The 6000-nt window shown below is 39.4% G+C and overlaps 1 protein-coding gene across 1 annotated transcript in view; it reads right to left on the reverse strand.

The window, feature by feature from the left end:
• Positions 1–4178, reverse strand: part of LOC112227091 (gelsolin) — a 39602-nt gene extending 35424 nt beyond the window's left edge. The window contains exon 1 of the mRNA XM_024391928.2: positions 4041–4178. The gene's annotated coding sequence lies outside the window, so the exon portion shown is untranslated. The remainder of the gene's footprint in view (positions 1–4040) is intronic.
• Positions 4179–6000: the final 1822 nt, after the last annotated feature.

A 6000-nucleotide genomic window follows, 5' to 3' on the forward strand; every position in this document is an offset into this window, starting at 1 on the left:
GCTGCCCCATCGGTCTCCCAGTCGCGTCTGGCTGCGACAGAGCCTAGACTCGAACCCAGAAACTCTAGTGGCACAGCCTTAGACCACTGCACCACTCGGGAGGTTCGATACGTTTCTAATTCTGTCAGAAAGTCATTTACATTTTCATTACAAGTTAAAGCATACTGTTAGCTGGCTGGTTCACTAGCTAACATTACGGGTATGATCTGTGTAATAATATTATTTATAGTTATAGCCTAATGTTAGCTAGCTAACATTGAACCTAGCTATACTGAACAAAATTATAAACACAACATGTCGGCCCCATGTTTCATGAGCTGAACGTTAGTTAGCTAGAAACGAACCAAAACATTGTTTAGAAAGTTGCTTTTAGTTGCCTGGTTTGCTAGATTGACATATACTAAATTCATTTTTAAACTGATGGGTTTATAAGTGTCAAAATACACCTGGTATGCTATTTTGGCTGCTGATGTCATGATCCTGTCGTTTTTGTGTTTATACTTTTTCATAACGGCAACGACAAGTTTGACGTCGGACGACAATAGAATGTTGATGTTGTCACTGCGACAACTGTCTACAGACATGACAATAGAATGTTGATGTTGTCATCGTGACAACTGTCTACAGACATGTCAATAGACATAGTATAAATCAACCTTTAGTCTTGAAATCTTTGGTTATTTAGTACACTACTGTACTCACTCTGTATAGCACATGGCATCACGTGAATCCTTAAAGAGATGGTTGGAGCTAAGGCTTAAGAGGGTGGGAATGATCTTGAATGGGAGTAGACAAAGAGGATCTCTTCAGTAGGTGCACCAAAACATTCAAGGGCCATTTTCTCAAAAGTGGGGTTACAAGTGTCAAAGCAGAATTACTTTCCCATTGATCCTTAAATGTAGTGTATGATATACCATTTTCTAGTTCTGAGTCTCCACTTTTATCCAATGTAAAAAACCCAAGTTCAAATTTTGTTACTTAAGATCAAACCGGTCGGCAACAAATGATCATACAAAATAAATATTTTATACATAACTTCAGACTACTGGCACAGATCAAAAATAGTTCAACTAACATTGTACTATTTGTCGTCACTCATTCAGTCAATATATTCAATATAATGTAGTGTATGGATCGGGAAACTTTGACTTTTAAATTTGTATTAACCTATGGAGGAAACCCCTGAATCTGACACTGACCGACCTAGATTGAGAGATTATGTAGGGATTATGCCAACTACAGATTATGTAGCTCCTTTCCCAGAACCAAGATTTGCTACCACAAGCCCACGGTGTAATATTGTGTTGACATAACCGTGGCTTCGGTATGCTTTCTTGACTTTTAAATGACACAGGGAAGATGAGGGAGATTAAACTGAAAATAGAAGCAAGGATAACATTTTATGTGCCTAGCAATTCTGAATCAAATCAAATCTAATTGTATTTGTCACATGCGCCGAACACAACAGGTGTAGACCTTTCCGTGAAATGCTTACTTACAAGCCCTTAACCAACAACGCAGTTTAAGAAATAGAGTTAATAAAATATTTACTAAATAAACTAAAGTAAAAAAATCTAATCAATCAAAAAGCAACACAATAAATGTAAATAACAACAATGAGACTTTTTACAGGGTCTACCAGTACTGAGTCAATGTGCAGGGGTACAGGTTAGTCCAGGTCATTTGTAAAGTGACTATACATAGATAATAAACAGAGAGTAGCAGCAGTGTAAAAACAAAGGGCGGGGGGGTCAATGTAAATAGTCTGGGTGGCCATTTGATTAGTTGTTCAGCAGTCTTATGGCTTGGGGGTAGAAGCTGTTAAGGCAGCCTTTTGGTCCTAGGCGATCCAGTACTGCTTACCGTGCGGTAGTAGAGAGAACAATTTATGACTTGGGTGACTGGAGTCTTTGACAATTTTTGGGGTCTTCCTCTGACACCGCCTAGTATATAGGTCCTGGATGCCAGGAAGCTTGGCAAACTGCTTCTAAAACCACTGTTTCTAATGATGCCTACTACTATAACAAATCAGCAGAAGTGATATTATTATATGATAACAGTGGGTGACTCATTAGCTTACAAACCTTAGCCAACTGTGCTGCCTGTGAATTAACTAGCTCTCTGGTTCTGCTCTAACTGAGATAGATCCTCATCTATTTTTGCACTCAATCAACAACACACCCTTGAGACAATGTAAATGTGTTAGGTGAGCTAGTTATCATATCTACTGAAATAAAATGTGGTAACACCACACGGTAGCCTAGCGGTTAGCGCGTTGGGCCAGTAACCAGGAAGCTCGCTGTTTCGAATACCCAAGCAAAAAAATCTGTTGATGTGCCCTGAGCAAGACACTTAACCCTAATTTACTCCAGGGGTGCTGTACTACTATGGCTGACCCTGTAACACAACACATTTCGCTGCACCTATCCAGTGTGTGACAATAAAAGATAAACAAATTTATGACCAAATATTAAAATACCTTTCTCTCTCACACAGACCAACACACACGCTTGTCTTTTCATTTCCACGTGGGGATAATCCAATAATGTACAGTGCATTCAGAAAGTATTCAGACTCCCTTGACTTTTTCCACATTTTGTTACGTTACAGTCTTGGATTAAATTGTTTTTTTTTACCATTTTTACATACAATAGCCCATAATGACAAAGAAAAAACTGGTTTTTAGACATTTTTGCACTGTATAAAAGCTGGATTGTTGATGCTATATGTATTGGCCAATGAGAGATGTTTCAGACACCAGTTGGCCATATTGACACTCCCCAGAAGGAGCATAGGAATTAATGGAATTCTGTATTTAAAGCTGCAATAAGTAATTATATATATTTTTTCAACCAGACTCAAATAGAAATGTGTGTTATAGATCTGCCATTCTCATTGAAAGCAAGTCTAAGAAGCAGTAGCACTGTTCTTTTTTGTGCTATTTCTATGCTTCCTATTCTTAAATTTCGTTTTTTGCATTTTTTACTTTCTGGTTTTGTACACCAGCTTCAAAAACTGCAAAGACAATATTTTTGGTAATGGAAAATATACTTCACAGCGGTTTAGATGGTACAATGATTCTCTTCACAACACTTTCTTGTTTTGTCACATAAACTGAAATTAAGCAAACTTTATAATTTTTAGCAACCAGGAAATTTCGGAGTGATTTCTGCATAGTGCATCTTTAAGGATTTTTGTTGTTGTAGTGAGAAAAAAAATGATACTTTAAGGAAAATGTTTTTTATATTTCTTTTCATGTTTTATTTTGATGTTTACCTCACATAATATAACTTAAAAGTATGCATTAAGGTGTCTGTAATAAGGTGTCAGTACACATTTTCACAACGGTGGGGGAGTGCCAAAATGCAGACGGGAGGCCTCAAAACAGCGCCCCATATATATATACTCTATAACTCATCTAGTGTACTAGTATAGGTCTATAAAATAAAACACTGGCATAATCTGATGCATATAATAATGAATCTGATGCACTTCGAACTCAATGGTGACATTTTTCCATCTTCGCAGGGAACATAACAGAATAGGCTAGCCTGTGCCCCCAAATGGGCTGGCTGTGCTGGGAAATGTTATCAACCCGAGTAGTATAAATGATCCCATGCACAACTCACAATATGATACGCCTATTTACACTTCATTGATAAAGATGGTCAAATAAAGTCATTTGTTTGGCTATTAGTCAACTGCGTAAAGAGTTGAAGAGATAATGTTTCAGTCGATCTCTGTTCAGATTTAAAACAGGAATAGACCGAATTCACAGTCGGTCACACACATCTGGATATGAAATCATTTGGAACTTTGCGCAAATTTTTGAATAATTAAATCCAAACTTCAACAGTGTCTACGATTGCGCACGATAATTTAGACGAAGCTCGATAAACGTTTAGGCGTAATAAAGTTTCCATAGAGATCATTGGAGGTTCAAACAAGTCTCGCAACTTTGTAATAAAATGCATTGCAACAAAGAATCAAAATGCACCAAATTATAATACAAAATGAATTAATATCAAAAAGTAACTCACGGTTTGACAGATGTGTAATGGAAAATGAGACAATGGGTGCTAAGTGAGCAGAAACAGATGTGGACGCGAATACAACTTCTTAAAACGCCTGTTCATTGCTTGTTGAGTGTTCAGCCCTTATGGGTTTGACATTGAAGCAACGCATTGATTGGTCGACAATCAAAGCCATGAAAAAAAGAGCTGTAGAGAAAATCGAATGAAAGGTAATTCGTCACATGCTTCGTAAACAACAGGTGTGGACTAACAGTGAAACGCTTACTTACGGGCCGTTCCCAACAATGCAGAGAGAAAGAAAATAATAGAAAAGTAAAACATAATAATACAAGTAATAATAGATACACAATGAGCGACCATAACTTGGCTATATACACGCGGTGTCAGTACCGAGTCGATGTGCAGGAGTACGAGGTAAATGAGGTGTGCATAGAAGTAGGAATAAATGGACAGATCGTAAAGTGTATTTGATGATGAACAGTTGGCTAAAAAAAGGTGTCAATGCAGATACTTAAATAGTTAACCAAATAGCTACCTGAACTAACTATTTAGCAGTCTTATTATGGCTTGGGGGGAGAAGCTGTTCAGGGTCCTGTTGGTTCCAGACTTGGTGCATCGGTACCACTTGCTGTGCGGTAGCAGAGAGAACAGTCTATGATTTGGGTGACTGAAGTCTTTGATAATTTTTAGGGCCTTCCTCTGACACGTACAGTATAGAGGTTGTGGATGGCAGGGATCTCGGCCCCAGTGATGTACTGGGCCATTCACACTACCCTCTGTAGCGCCGTGTGGTCGGATGACAAGCAGTGAGTTGCCATACCAAGCGGTGATGCAGCCAGTCAAGATGCTCTCAATGGTGCAGCCGCATAACTTTTTGAGGATCTGAGAGCCCATGCCTCCTGACGGGGAAGGGACGTTGTCGTGCCCTCTTCACGACTGTGCTATGGTGTTTGGACCATGATTGATCCTTAATGATGTGGACACCAAGGAAGTTGAAGCTCTCGACCCGTTCCACTACAGCCGCGTCGATGTGAATGAGGTCCGTTTCCTGTAGTCCTTGATAATCTTCTTGGTATCTGTAGACGTTTGTGAGGGTCTTAGGGGCCAAGACACATTTCTTCAGCCTCCTGAGGTTAAAGAGATGCTGCTGCTCCTTCTTCACCACACTGTCTGTGTGGATGGACCATTTCAGCTTGTCAGTGATGTGCACGCCAAGGCTTTTCACCCTCTCCACTTTCGGCCCTGTCGATGCACCACTGCCATGGCCCTCCCCTCCTCCCTGCAGGCTGTCTTGTCGTTGTTTGTAATTAGGCCACACTGGTGTAGTGTTTAGGCTGTGTTTGACTGTCTAAAGGCCTGCAGAATAGAAGTAGCCTAACACATTAGCTGGGACATTTGGAGAATTCTCCACACAATAACTAGTTCAGTTCATTAAACAAAACTCAGCAACCATTACCCCAACTAAAGCCCAAAGGTATGTTACCAGTTCACACCCACTGACACTCCCTCTCTCACAGTAAAGAGATGTTTACACACTCTTAAGATTCCATATGTCCACACTAGAAGTGAGTAATATGGAATATATGTGCCCTGTGCTGGTTAGAACTACATTGAAGTGTTATATACTTGTGAATGAAGGTATACAACTCACAGGAGAAGCAAACTCATACAAAACCATGTTAAACTGAAACACATGCTATGGGAAAGCAGTTGATCAATGCCAGCACAGAGTGTTTGGTTTCAGTGCCCTCCCACTGGGCACAGACGTCAGTTCAACATCTAGTTTGGATTTATTGTACATTTGGTTGAGTTGTCAACTAATGTGAATTCAACGTGAAATCAACAACAAAAAATGTCACCGTGTCATTGGATTTAGGTTCAAAGTTGGGTGGGAAAAAAATACAAAATTCCCTTACGTTGATTACTTTTTTCAAATCAAATCAGTTTTCCACAGTTGATTCAACCT

This window comes from Oncorhynchus tshawytscha, linkage group LG28, assembly GCF_018296145.1.
Source record: "Oncorhynchus tshawytscha isolate Ot180627B linkage group LG28, Otsh_v2.0, whole genome shotgun sequence".
Taxonomy (NCBI): Eukaryota; Metazoa; Chordata; class Actinopteri; order Salmoniformes; family Salmonidae; genus Oncorhynchus; species Oncorhynchus tshawytscha.